Here is a 15,316-nt window from a genome sequence, read left to right as displayed (position 1 = left end):
AATTCTATAAATAGGTCTTCCCATCCCATTCTTCCCCACACTTCCATTCTTCTATTTTTCTAGACTTAGAGAGAGAAAAGGAGAGAGAGAGTAATCTAGTGAGAGACGGAGGAAAAGAAAAAAAAATTGTGAAGGAGAAAGCATCAAGGTTTCAGTAAGGAATTTAGTATTTCTTTCGACGTCTTAAGGGATATTTTCAGATAGAATAAAATTATTAAACATGATGATTGTGATTTTTCCTTCTTGTATGCCTTTGAATTTATAGTTCAGATAAGTTGAATTGTTCTTGTTTTCAAGCATGCTATGTGAATTATAAACACTTGATGATTTGCATGTAATAAAATGTAATATGAAGTCGGTATTATTGCCTGGTAAAAATAAAGAGTAAAAAGAAAAAAAAAAGAAAAAAGTGGAATGAAGCATGAATGGCCTGAAATATATATCTGTATTGAATGCATATTGCATCAAGTGGATGACGATGTATCCTCTGACAAGAGTGGTAATGCGAATATCTGTTAGGGATCACCCTTGGCTAAGTATTCTCGTAACTGTAGATATCTGATATGGTCACTATGGTTGGTACGGTCGTGGTCATAGATCGTACCATGGTTGGCCAGCCGAAAATGGGCCTGAGAAAATTGTCATTTCTGCATCTAATCTAGTCATTCTACTTGGGTAGTTAGAAATCTGTATCTGCCTTCAGAGATGAAAGTTATAACAACTTCATGAAGCATGACACGAAAATCTGAGCATTTCATGATTTATTTGATTTTCTCTATTATCTGGCATGATGTATGTTTGATTTGTTCATATTAATGTATTATTTTCTTAATAAATAAATTGTTTTCATAATGTAAGATTGATCTACGAGGCGGCCAAATGGTAAACTTTTAAGTTAAATTAATTAACCTTTAAAACCTTATGATGTTAATTTAATATTATTTTTCTTACTGAGCATATGAAACTCACTCTTTTCATGCCCCCTAGATGAGGAAGAAAATGAGGAACTGTAAGCTGACCTACTCTAGAAGTCTATGAGGATCTCGTGGATCCACAAAATTTGAGTGCATGATTGTTTCCGCAGTATGATGAGTCCAATAACATAGTAAAAGAAGTGTCATTCTTTTTTGTTTTGTGTTTGTATTTTATAGCCACTTTAGGCCTCAATTATATATATGGAATTGGAACTCATATAAATATTTATAAGGGATTTGTATTAATTATTCCTCTGCATAAAATTTTATCATGCACTCGTTATTTTGAATCTGTATCTGACACCCATTTGCCTTAATTAGCATATAGGATGTCACATAAATTCTCGGATTTAATACAATACCGCACTACGGTTGAGGTAAGAATTGTAGTACTTCCTTGATCACTTTTAGCAAGTTTCCTATATGCATCTAGAAGATGTTTTTTGAACAAAAAAAATAAAAATTGATATGATTTTGAATGAACTTAGGTGTGTGCAGGTTCATGATGTTTTAGTTAAATCAAAGGATGTTTTCTTGATTGATTTTATTATTGATATTATTTCTTCTTACCTAATTTATGTTATATATATGAATTGCGTTGGTTGTCTTATTAAATTGAAATAATTAAATAACTAAAGAATTGAAATGGGAATAGAATGTGTGAATTAAAAAGGGAATACGGTAAATGGATGGTTTGGTGTGCTCAGAGGGATAGGTAAGGTTTTGGAAAGAACATGAGAGGGGGAAATGGGGACAAAATAGTAGAGTTAGCTTGAATTAGGTCTAGGATAGCTTAGGGGTTGTGTCTAAAAAGAAACCGAGTCAAGTGTCTAATAAAACCTAACTCACCAAGTGGTCTTGTAAATCTGCTCCATCTAATTTCCTTAGAGGGGTGTTGGTATTATTATTGGTAGGAACCACTAAGCTATTGGTGCTGGTTATTTGATTCTATGTTAAAATTGTGGTATAGTTTTCCTTGGGAATCTGCACTGATTATTATTCATGTTCTGGGGCCCATGGGCATGAATGATGGTGACCGAAGTGACCTTATGGGATGGCGAATGGAGAGAAAGTGTGATTGCATGATTTTACGGTTAATATATTGTTATTGTTATTGATTATGCACCCATCCATAGCTACTTGGTGTCTATATTGCCCTCATTAGAAGTAGATAATAGTGGATGCACTCATAGGATTGAAAATTAAACCTAAATAAGGATATAAATCATCACTAAAAGACTTAAAAAGAATATGAGTTAGAGTCAGTCCTGAGTGTATGTGTTGGGAGATTGCATGTGATTGATTGAATTTGCAATTTATTATGGTATAATGAAATGTTAAAAGATAAGACATAGTTATTGGGAAACGAAAATAGGTAATGGTATTGAAAATTGTATGGCATTGAGTGATTGTGTTGTTAAATTGTTTTCGTAATGGATTGAATTGCATTATAACTATTTTTCACTGAATGCATTAAAAGGGACTTTTAAAAAGTTAATTGTGGCAAGTTAGTACTGCTATTCTTATTGAGTTGATTAGAACTCACCCCAATTCAGGCTTTCTTTTTAGGTTCGGGAACCTGAATAGGGTTAGTAGCCAGTATGAGGAGAGTTCCTTAGCTTTTGGGTAGAATTGAGGTGGTAGATATTAATGTAAGTTTTTGCTTTAAATTTTTATAGTTTAAATTGTCTTATGTAATATGACTTCACTCGTGATTTCATTTGAAGGGATGTAGTCCATTGCATTTGATAATAATTTCTTGGTTGCTTTGTTGTGATATCAATGGTTGTCGCCTTAATCCTTGGTACTAGGGTCGGGATGTCACACTGGATCACTCTCGAATGCACACGCATAACTCTGTTGGTGCCAGCCTTATGCTCTCTCAGTGCACGGGCACTTGATAGAGCCAATGAAACATGTGCAGATGTGCTGCGCCATCAACAGCATGCTAGGTCATCTATCCTAGCACTTGTGGGTTCCAAGACAACATTTCACGTGCGTACACACCCAACATAGTCGTGTCTACCACACTTCTCTCAGTGCTTTGGCACCTGGTAGTGTAGGTAAGAGAGAGTCAGCCTTTGCCCAGTGTGTTCCTTATTTTTCCTATTTCTTCACACAGGACCATCATTTAAATCATCATCTATAGTAAAACATTAAACTAACATAATCTACAATCATCACCAATCGAAATTATGCAGAAACCGACACACACACACACAAACATTACAGTTTAATCAAATTCCAAAATTGAAAAAAAGATATGGATAGAACTAATAATATGACATCTCCAATGCTAATTAAGGCATAAGGGTGCTAGATACAGAAATAGATTACGAATGCATGATAAAATTATATACAGTAGAGCAAATTATTACAAATCCTTTACTAAAATATATGAGTTTATATGAGTTCTAATTACACATATATATAACTGAGGCCATAAGTGGCAATAAAATACAAAATATCAAAATACAAAAAGGGTCACTTCTTTCACTATGTGAATGGACTCATCAAAGTGTGGGACAAGTCATGCACTTAAGGTCTATGAATTCATAGGATCCTCGTAAACTTCAAGGGGTAGGTCAACGATTGGTTCCTCAACTGGGAGGGACATGGAAAGGAGTGAGTTCCATATATTCAGTAAGGAAAACATATTTAAATAATATCATAAGATTTTTAAAGTGAATAATTATGTTATCAACACTTACCATCGGGTCACGTCAGGATCTTTTCTTACTTTATGAAAATAATTTATTTATTAAAGAAAAACATCAGATCCATCATATCATAGTCATATCAATCAAATCAAATCATGCTTGATAATAGAGAAAATAATATAAATCATGAAATGCTCATATTTTCATGTCACGCTTCGCAAAGTTGTTCTGACTTCCATCTAATGAGGGAAGATATGGATTTCCGACTACCCATATAGAATGACGAGATCAGATATATAATGACAATTTGCTCACGACACATTTTCAGCTTGCCAAACAATGGTACGATGTATAATTATGGTCGTACCAATGACAGTGATCCAATAAGATATTTTATAGCCACGATAATACTTAGCCAAAGGTGACCCCTAACAGATATTTATGTCACCATTCTCATTAGAAGGTATGCCGTCATCCACAGGGAGCAGTCCTCTCATGTCTTTTCAGATCAGATGGGGGAGGAAAAATAGAAACTCCTCAGAGATAAACGCCTAACGAGACACTTGATGCATTATGCATGTCAATACAAATGCATGTTTTTCATACAATTTCAAACTCATTCCCTTTTTTTATATTTCACAAAATTATCACCAAAATCATGTTATTTAATTCACATGCAAATCATCAAGAACAATTCACTTCAATGGATTTAAACATAAATCTTGCCAATCATAAATCTCAAACTTCAAAATTTTGATTTCTAAAAATGTTCCTTAAGATGTTTAAGAAAATACTAAATTCCTTACCAAAACCTTGAAATTTTCCTACACTTTTCTTCTTCTTCTCCTCTCCTTCTCTCTCTAGATCATCCCCTCTCTCTAAACTCTTGGACGATGGAAGAATAAAATGGAAGTGATGAGGAAAATGGAATAAAGGGGTCCCTATTTATAGAAAATGGGGACCATTAGATTTATGCCAAGTGGTAAAATCTGGTGAAGAGAGAGAAAGTTGAGTGATTTGAAACTACATGACGACAGTATAAAAAATGGAGGAGGAATCCTACAACTGGTGTTAGCTCTCCACCCAAAGTGATTGTGGCACACCGTCCAAGGGGTGGTGGTACACTGCTTGAGGAAGCAGTGCGCCTCCCTAAACCTGTCGTGCGCTACAGGCCTAACTTGAAGGCGCCAGCCTATCCTGCTGCGCGCTGCAGGCCTAGCCTGGAGGTGCAAACCTATCTTGCTGTGCGGAGGGCTTATCTGCGCAGGCCTACTTCGTGGACGGTGCGCGTACAAGGTGCATGGCACCTGACCTTGTCCACGCGTGATGTGACACGTGCAGACAGGTCAGTCTGCGTGTGATGTGACACACACAAACTTGTTATCTGTGCCCAATGTGATGCACGAGGACTTGTCTGAGTGTGATGGGACACGCACGCAGACCAGCCTCGCGCCCCGCATGGATGGGACGCGTACATAGGGCGTACATCTTGCGTTGGCTGCGCGCGCACACAACGTGCCACGTGGGCGGGCCTTTCCCGCGGGAATTTTTCCCGCGTGATTTCGCCCCTTTTTCATGTTTTTTTTCTCCTAATTTTTTTTTGAAGAATATAATAAAAATAAAATAAAATAAAATAATAATAATAATAAATAAAAATAAAATAAAATAACGGAATCACAATAAAATTAAATTTACGAATTTAAATAAAGAAATACGAGATAAAACTACAAGACATTGTAAATGAGTTCAAGTGGCTTTAAGGACCGAATGAATAAGGTTTTCAGATACAAATTTAACGCGATGGTGAGCGGGGTGTTATAAATAAATTATTCATTCAATACAATTTCCTCAAGATCAAGTTTGTAGTTTGTTTTTTATGGAGTATAAATGAATTGAAGAGAATAATGTTTGCAATTTAGATCGCATTTCCTTATGTTTAATACTTTAACTAAAATTAAGGTAATACAAATAATATCTCAAACGGCTAATAAGTTCTTCTTGTACATACATTAAAATTCAAAAGTTAATTTCAATACAATTGACGCCCATAGAATTAATCAAATTAATCTTTATAATTATTTTGTATAATCTTTATAATTATTTTGCATAAATTTGGTAAGATATCCAATAAGTGTTATAAAATAACGTTCCAAATAATAATAGATTCTCTATTTAAACTCAAAGATTTCATTTAAAAATCACATCCTAGATACTCATAAATTCTTCATTTAATTTAAGGATTTTTTAAATCATAGTATAAAATAAAGCCTAGGCAATAAATGCTCATTAACAACAATGAACTAATTCTTTTTCATTCTTCTTTTTCTTCAGGTACAAATAAAAAATTTAGATATTTGTGTTAATATTTCTAAACGCTTAATCTCAAGTCATGAGGTTCAAAAGAGGAAACCTTAGAGAAGATCTATGTTGGAAAAAGCTTGCAGGACCCAAGACCATGTTGCACTTGTTTGACTTGGTAAGGCTTTACTCATTATAATGTGATAGTATATAAGATATGTTCTCAATTCATTTTCTCTGTATTTTAGTTCTATTTGTGTTTAATGTAAAAATATTTGTGGAAATAGTGATGCATATTTTGTTAGTAACATTTGTATTATCTCCCTAGTTTAAAGACACTAAGATTGTGAACTCTTTCACTCAGCTTTTCAATAGTCTGGTTAGCCTTAAGACTTTCTCAATATATATGGGACCAATCAACATTAAAATGAAGGTATTGAGTTCTATAGCCTAATTCGCTTTCTTCTCATCATATATAACATATAGATATACACCAAGAAAATATTCTATTACCAATGCATTATTAATATGATTGGTTTTTCTAGTTTAAAGAATTTGCAGAAAAGAATGACAACAAACAAAAGTCTTTAAAATCTTCTTTGCATGTCTGTCTCCAAGATCAACTTACAAAAATCAAGATGGAGGAAATTTTATACTAAAGGCCTAGTCTGTTAAATCTTTTAACCTTCATCATTTCCTTCCATCTGGTATGTTGTTTGTGTTTTAACTGTATCAATGTCAAATCAATAAATTTTTCTTGCAATTTAAACTTATAAGTTTTTTTGAAACATGATATGTCTCATTCTCTATGGTTTTTGTTATTGTTTTATACAATTTGGTTATTTTATGAAGTTCAAAGTTCGCATTGTTCATTATTATATAAAAGATGTAATATAAACTGATGAATATGTATAATAAAAGTAAAATGATGTGATTGATATTACTAACAAAAAAGTTAACAAAAAAGGTGACAAAATTCTCAAAAAAATGAGAAGATTATTTATTCTCTTTTCAATTAAAAAATTATTAATTTGCTAACATATGGCAAGCAGTATATATCTAAGAATGTGAACTTTTATTACCATATTTTATTATGATTACCATTTCTTGACTAATTATCATAAACCTAAAAGTTACTTCTAAACTCGTCAAGAAGCACACTTCATTACATTAATAACGTGCATCTAAAAGTTTTATTTTGAAACGTTACTTATGTCTTCTTCAAAAAGGTATAAGAAAGCAATTTGGACATGTATATTATATGTATATATATATGTACTAATTAAGAAGTCCCCTACAACAACTTGAGGAATCATCTTTTTTAAAGTATCCTCCCTGTAGTGCATCTTACTTGAAATAGTCGATTTAACTATATATATAATAGTTAATTAGGTCCATTAAATTATCTAACAAGACAAAAATAAATATGTGATTCTTTAGGATCTTTTAAGTATCATGGATATAATACATAGATAATTGACAATATATAATATATGAAATACAAAAATGTGAAAATATATAAAGTACAAATTAAATATAATTTATAAATATATTTAATGTGATAGAACGAATGAAGGAACAAACTAAAATTTGCTTGAAATGTTTTCTAAAAGAATTAGAAAATAATAAAACTATTTAAACGTTATAATGATAAAATTCAAAATTACCTAGAAAATAAACCAATATACATAATTTCAATATTGTTTCAAAAATTAGCCACTCAACATATAAAAATTGAGCCTTTAGCAAAAACAATATAACTAATGGGCCTATTCATTATACACTCAGGCAGGTTGATTCCAACTTTTGAAAAATAAATATTGGACAAAGCAAAGTTAACCGACTGGGCCTAACCTTGGGCTTTTTTAGCATTCAGTTAAAAATTAATTTTATTGTTAATTAAAAAATATTTTTGTTTTTTAACATTTACTTAGAATTTTATTATTTAATTAAAAAAAGGTAAAAAAAAAGATGGGAATAAATACATAGTAAATAGAGATTAACTTCTATATCTTAATTTTGAAGCTTTATACATTCATATTTGTAAATTTGGTTTTACAGTTGTATACAACTATTTATATATGGATAGGGAATAGTAATACTAGATAAAATGTATGGTGTAGATTAACTATATTTAAAATATTTTTTTAAAATAAATCATATGCAAATAAGCTTATAATCGTATTAAAGAAAATCAAACAAAAGATCATATATGTGATAACCTAACTCTCCCCTAAGTTTGCCTCGAGTATATGATATGTATGATTGTATACGTGCATGTGATTAGAATTATAATTTAAGTTCACATACCAAGTTTTAAGCCAAACAGAATGAAAACGATGAGATTCAGAGAGCCGAAATCCCTTAAGAAGAATTTTTCTCTTAATAGAAGAAACCGAGTTTTCTAAAGCCAAGAATGCTTCTCAAGACTAGAAAAATATCATAAAAAGCAAAAAAAAATACTTTGGGAGTATAATAAAATAGTTGGGTGAAGAATTGAGAGAGAAATCCCTCATGTGAGGGAGGAAATTATCTAAGAAACTCTAATTGACCCTTTTGGGTTCATTTATATACCGAAACCAAACAACACAACATTTGAGGCTCAAATGTGATTGGGGAATAGCCAAGACATTAAGGAAGAAGTGTGTAGGAAAAGAAAAATGTCCATAGAAGAAACTTTGGGAGAAATGAGGCCAAACCCAAGAGGCATGCATATAGAAGATAGTTTTGACCGTTTAGGATTTATTAGGCCATAGGTGAGTCAAATGGACCTGAATGAAGCCCACAAAAAACCCATGTGATTGAGGCCTTCTTCAGGAACACATGAAGCATACGCTTTCCCAAAAATATTAAGAATTGAGCAAGTTATGGAGTTTTGAAATGAAGGCATGTACATGAACGACAATTTTGGGCCTTATAGGTGTAAGTGGGCCTAAGGCGGTCGAAAATAACTTGAATAAGGCCCAAATCTGGTATAGAAGCTTATAAAAGGAGGATAAGGATGTATGTGGTGTTTGAATAAGGATGGAATACTCTAAAATTACTTAAGGATGAAGGAAGAGGGAAAAAGAGAGAAAAATGGATAAGCTTGAGGGATTGAGGTGGCAACCTCACCATTTGCCACCTAAACCCCACTTGGCCGACCCATTGGGCTTTCCACCCCTATGAATAGAGGTGGAGAGATGGGAAATGCATTCTGGAGTAAAGGAGAGCAAAGTTAGAAAGAGAAAGAAGAGAGAGAGAGAATAGAAGAAAAAGAGAGAAAAAAGAAGCCTACTTAAGAGAAGTGGGGGAATTTGAAGGAATTTGGGAGTTTTTCCTTGAGGAAACTCTGCCTAAATTGTGAGAAGAAGGGAGAGGAAGGAAGAAACCAAAAGAAAAGAGATAAAAAGAGGAAGAAAGCTCATAACCAGCACAAGGGAACCTGCGAGCTTAGGGTAAGTTCTCTCCATCAATTGTATTATATTTCTATTGAACTTTAAAAGTTAGTTTCTACATGTTGTGAGGGATATTTTTTAGGATAGAAATAGCTTAAAACAATACCGGAACTCTGCCAAATTTTTGGGAGAAAAAGGCTCTAAATTAAGCTGGAACTCTGTCGGAGTTAAGGTAACCCCGTTTAAACCTCTTTTTCATATATATTGTATTTATATATATATATACATCAATTTTTTTTCCCATTTGTTATCTATGGTATTAATCTTAACTTCTACAATAATTTTAAATAAACACTTTATTTAATATTTATTAATAATTAATATTCATATTCTATTTGTAATTGATATTTTATAGTGAAAATAATATTTTATTTATAATTAATATTTTATCTGTAATTGATAAAAGATCTGCATTCTGCACTGATGTGTGTTTCCCATCCCCTAATAATGTTTTCTTTTTCTTTCTGTATTTTTCTTTTTTTCCAAGTCTATATGTATTTTCATATAAAATTATATAAGTTAATTAATTCACTTAATATGGTGAAAATAATAATGATTTAAAAAATATTGAAATGGTTTAAAGTGTTTACTAAAAGTTTTTTTTTGTGCTTTAATTATTTTAGAAAACATCGAAATGATCTAGAAAATAACAATTCGTTGAAGGGAATTTAAGCAAAGATGCTCTAGTTTGTTGTTAACAAAATGGTTTGGGCTTCCTCCTCTCGAAAGGGACCTAAATTCGTCATTTTTAGTTGAGTGATTATCATCAATTAAATTTATTGTTATTTTTTTTCTAAATTTGGACAATACTAAAATAGTTTAAGAATTAACTTAATACTTTTTTAAAAAAACGACAAATTAGTAATTATACCCAAATAGCTCAGTTATGAAGGTGAGATTTTAACATTATTAAGATAAGATGGGCTTAGCTTTTAACATTATTTCTCTTTTGCATGTAGATTTCAATTTTGTTTAGGTTTGTGGTATGGATGACAATAAGTAGGATATAGGAAAATTTTTGGAAAACCCAAACCTAACTAAAATTCTATAAATAACAAAACTTATATAAGATCTAATGTAGATTTAATAAATTTGTATTACTTTAACCTATCACTCCAAAATAAAAACTCTAAAAATTTAAAATTATCGTCCATCATATTAAAATTCAAATCAGACACTAAAACATATAATAATCGAAGTAAGAGATTTAAAGTTTAAAATTGTACAAAGTATGAAGGCGTGAGGTACCTACCAAATGGCGTAGACTAAATGAGTAAATTTATTTTGCTTACATATTTATAAATCTCTTTTCTATAGTGTACAAAGTATGAAGGCGTGAGGTACCTACCAAATGGCGTAGACTAAATGAGTAAATTGTACAAAGTATGAAGGCGAGTGGTACCTACCAAATGGCGTAGACTAAATGAGTAAATTTATTTTGCTTACATATTTATCAATCTCTTTTCTATAGTGTAGGTTTGTGATAGTGATCATTTACATTTAATTTTTCATTTATACAAATTTCAAATCAAAGGAGGGAAATGAGGTTTAAGTACATCGAAATAAATATTAAGAAGGAACGTAATTTATAACATATTATCTCATTGTCCTCGAAAACATCTTCCTTTCAACGGTCTCTATTGTAGCTTGTAAAAAGATGATTCTATGAGGTTCAAAAATGATTTATTCGTAACCCACAAACATTTTATTTTTATCATTCTTTTTGAATAGTTTCCTTTGATCAATCTCTCAATCAAGTAAACATGTTACTTCCTTTTTCAAGCTCCACACAATCATCATCATCATGCTATCTAATTAAAAAAATGAACTTGATAAAAATAAGGCCAACACATAAATCCGTATCTCTAAGTTCTTATTTCCATATGGGTTTATTACAAGCACATGAAGATTACACAAACTCATGTGGAAATACTAATGCAAATTTTGTCCATAAGATTTAGAGAATCTATGATTATAAAATAGTGGATATAATAAATTTATCTTTAAGTTTAATTAATTAATAACTCAATGCATAAGAAACATTGACTCCTTGTATGATTTATCTAACTAGGATCTTCAGGAGCACTCAAATTATTGTACATCTTCCCTCTTTGTACCTTCTTTTTGGCTAAAATAAGCAATTTCACTATTTCCACATAATTGTTCCTAAACGCCTTTTGTCCTCTCTTTTACTTCTAATATTTCTAAATGCTCTTTCTTATTTGAATATAAATCATCTTCATTGGTATTCATTTGCTTGAGAAAGGCAAACCAACAAGAAAGGACCTCTCATTATAGAAATTACTCTCCTTAGAAGTTTATATATATACTTGCCTTTTATATATGACCTACATAAGCTTCGTGAGATAGTAAAAAGAATGTTACGCCATTTTAATTACCAAACAAGAATATTTTCAGCCCTAAATTCTTCCAAATTACATTTAATATTTAGTAAATAAATGTTTATAACATGAATGTATTTGTTCTAAGCCGATCAAACGACCCATATCACAAATCGAGCAAACAGTCTAGATCAAACAGAGATATGATCCAATGACAATGATTTCACAAATGTGAAAAGACTAAAATACCTTTAATGAAACCCTAGATCTTATGGCTACGATCCGAGGAATCCAGATTCGACGGCTAAAATTGCATCTTGGACATGAAAAGACGATTTTGCTTCTAAGTTGATCCGACGGTCCAAATCTGTAACACCCCACCCATTGTTGAACTTAATTATTTTGAAAAACCCTACTTATTCGGGCCTTTGGCCACATTAAACTCACTTAATTTACTACGCATATTATTTATCGTAATTCCTAAATCTAGTTGATTTTTAATTATTTTATTTTTATTTTATTTTATTTTATTTTAATTATTATTATTTAATTTTATTTAAAAAATTTGGAAAAATTTAGAAAAACGGCGAAATAGAAGAAATCTTGTGGGGAAGCAGAATTGCCTGCTCGGGATACTGCAGATTGTGCGGGCACGCACGGGTGGATAGCAGGCATGGGACATGCACAGGGCATGGGGCATGGGGCCAGGTCCTGCGCGTGTCTTGTCATGCGCAAGCGGGCCATCCATACATCATCTCATGTGCGGACAGGCACCACACACAATGCGCGCGCCGTCCACACAGCAGGCTTGCGCAGATTGGCCTTGTGTGCCTGGGGCCTACGCGCGCAGCACCTAGTGCGCTTAGGCCCTGCGTACGCAGCAGGAGTCCTGTGCGACAGCAGGCTAGCTTGCAGTGCACCGGCCGGGCCACTGCTGCCTTGGGCAGTGCGCCACCACCACCGGCAGAGGAAGCCCTCCTCCCTCGTTTTTGTGCCAAGCATCTTTTTCTCCTCTCTTCATCAGATTTTTATCACTTGGTGCGAATCCGGTGGTTCTAAATTTCTATAAATAGGTCCTCCCACCCCATTCTTCCCCACACTTCCATTCTTTTATTTTTCAAGACTTAGAGAGAGAGAAAGAGAGAGAAAGTGATCTAGTGGGAGAAGGAGCGAAAGAAAAGAGGAACAGTGAATGAAAAACATCAAGGTTTTTGTAAGGAATTTAGTATTTCTTTTGACATCTTAAGGGATATTTTAAAATAAACTAAAATTATTAAACATGATGATTGTGAATTTGTCTATTTTGTGTGCTTTTGTGTTATAGTTCAGTTAAGTCGAATTGTTCTTGTTTTTAAGCATACTATGTGATTTATAGACACTTGATGATTTGTATGTACTAAAAAATAATATGAAGTTGGTATTGTTACCTTGAAAAATAAAAGAAACAAAAAAAAAAGAAAGTGGAATAAAGCATGAATGGTCTGAAGTATATATATGTAATGACATGCATAATGCTTCAAGTGTCTCATTAAAATTTTTATCTCTGAGAGGTATCTGTTCCCCTAACCCCTTTCGAGGTATCTGTTTCTCCCTCCCCCATCTAGTCTGGAGAGACATAAGAGGGTCGCTCCCAGTGGATGACGACGTACCCTCTGACAAGAGTGGTAATGCGAATATCTGTTAGGGGTCACCCTTGACTAAGTACTGTCGTGACTGTAGATATCTTATAGGACCACTATGGTTGGTATGGCCATGGTCGTAGATTGTACCATGATTTGGTCAACCAAAAATGTGCCTGAGCAAATTACCGTATCTGTATCTGATTTGGTCATTCTACTTGAGTAGTTAGAAATCTGTATCTACCTTCAGAGATGAAAGTTGTAACTAATTCGCGAAGTATGACATGAAAATCTAAGCATTTCATGATTTATTTGATTTTCTCTATATCTGGCATGATGTATGTTTGATTGTTTATATTAACGTACTATTTTCTTTATAAACAAACTATTTTCATAATTTAAGATAGGTCTATGAGATGACCAATCGGTATGCTTTTAAATTAGAATAATTCATCTTTAAAACCTTACTATATTAATTTAATAATGTTTTCTTTACTGAGCATATGGAACTCACTCATTCCATGCCCCTCCCCTCCCAGATGAGGAAGAAAATGAGGAACCGCAGGCTGACCTACCATTGGAAGTCTATGAGGATGCCGTGGATCCACAAAATTTAAATGCATGCTTATTTCCGTACTATGATGAGTCCAATAACATAGTGAAATAAGTGGCATTCCTTTGTGTTTTATTTTTTTTTGTATTTTATGCCACTTCAGGCCTTAGTTATATGTATGTAATTGGAACTCATATATATATTTGTAAGAGATTTGTATTAATTTGTTCCGCTGCATACAATTTTATCATGCACTCATTATTCTGTATCTGTATCTTACACCCATTTGCCTTAATTAGCATTTGGAATGTCACAGATGGTATCATTGCAGAATAATTGTGGATCAAATCCCTTACACTGAGGCCTTAAGTAGAAAAACCCTTTAGAGTACCTAGGAAAAATGAGTCATCTTTTAAAAACTAGACCATCAACTCTTGTCCTCCTTTCTTTTGTAGGAATGACACGAGGAAGACCATCTGTAGAGCATACTAAGTGACCTAAGTTCCGGATCACCCGATCGGGGCTGAATTTATCGAACTCTTTCGAGCTATCCAAGGATTAACTGTAGCAATAGGAAAAAATCAAACCAACCATTTTCCACCTCCTGCCCCCGAATACCAAACCACCAAGAGGTCCTTTTCCCATAACATAGCGGAGTTTAGAAAACTTAACCCCCTATATTTTGAAGGTGGCCTTGATCCCTTAGTAGCCGAAGTCTGTATCTTACAGATAGAGAAACTCTTCTCTATCCTAGACCTGATCGAGGAACAAAAAGTTCCCCTTGCAGCTTTCATGTTAAAGGGTGAAGCAGAACATTGGTGGCGACTTAAAAAAAAAGTCCTACCTACCCCTACCACCTGAGAAGTTTTCATGGATGTATTATTTGAAAACTTATTCCCTGCCTATGTTCAGGAAAAGAAAGAGGAGGAATTTCAAGACCTCCTCCAAGGAGGTCTGACGGTTGCCCAGTATGCAGCCTATTTTGTTTAACTATCTAGATTTTCCCCTTTAATTGTCACCCTTGAAGGTTGAAAAGTTAGGAAGTTTTTAAAGGGTCTTCGTGCTGACATCTATGACTGGATCGTGATAATGAGACCCATATCATATGCGAAGGTGCTTGAACATGCCAGTTGGTCAAAGATCTCATCTCAGCCAAGCACCAATGCATTTCCCGAGTCCGTACCTAACAACAACCCCAACAACTTAGGAGGAGATTGCCTGACCTAGTAAATAGCCACCCTAATAAACGAACTAGAGTTGCCCTTCCTCCTGCCTTGCCTCCACCTATAGTTCAACCTACCTGACTTAACCACTTTATAAATTATGCATGCCAATACCAATACATATTTCTCATGTCTATACATTATTTCATGCTTAATTATTTTTCAACTGTCATTTGCATTGTATATCAATATTTACCTCAAGCATTTAAT

At 33.2% G+C, this 15,316-nt stretch overlaps 1 long non-coding RNA gene across 2 annotated transcripts; it reads left to right on the top strand.

The window, feature by feature from the left end:
• The first annotated feature begins 8,993 nt into the window (after positions 1-8,993).
• On the top strand, positions 8,994-14,130 carry LOC148268791 (uncharacterized). Of its 2 annotated transcripts, XR_015816719.1 has the most exons (3): positions 8,994-9,369; positions 9,452-9,541; positions 13,870-14,130. It is a non-coding gene; the product is annotated as an uncharacterized LOC148268791 (long non-coding RNA). The 2 variants fall into 2 exon arrangements; XR_015816718.1 differs by lacking the exon at positions 9,452-9,541.
• The last annotated feature ends 1,186 nt before the right edge of the window (positions 14,131-15,316 follow it).

The sequence above is a fragment of the Carica papaya genome, chromosome 2 (genome assembly GCF_054855325.1).
Source record: "Carica papaya isolate Zhongbai chromosome 2, ASM5485532v1, whole genome shotgun sequence".
Classification (NCBI taxonomy): Eukaryota; Viridiplantae; Streptophyta; class Magnoliopsida; order Brassicales; family Caricaceae; genus Carica; species Carica papaya.
This window is presented reverse-complemented; position numbering and strand designations above follow the sequence as displayed.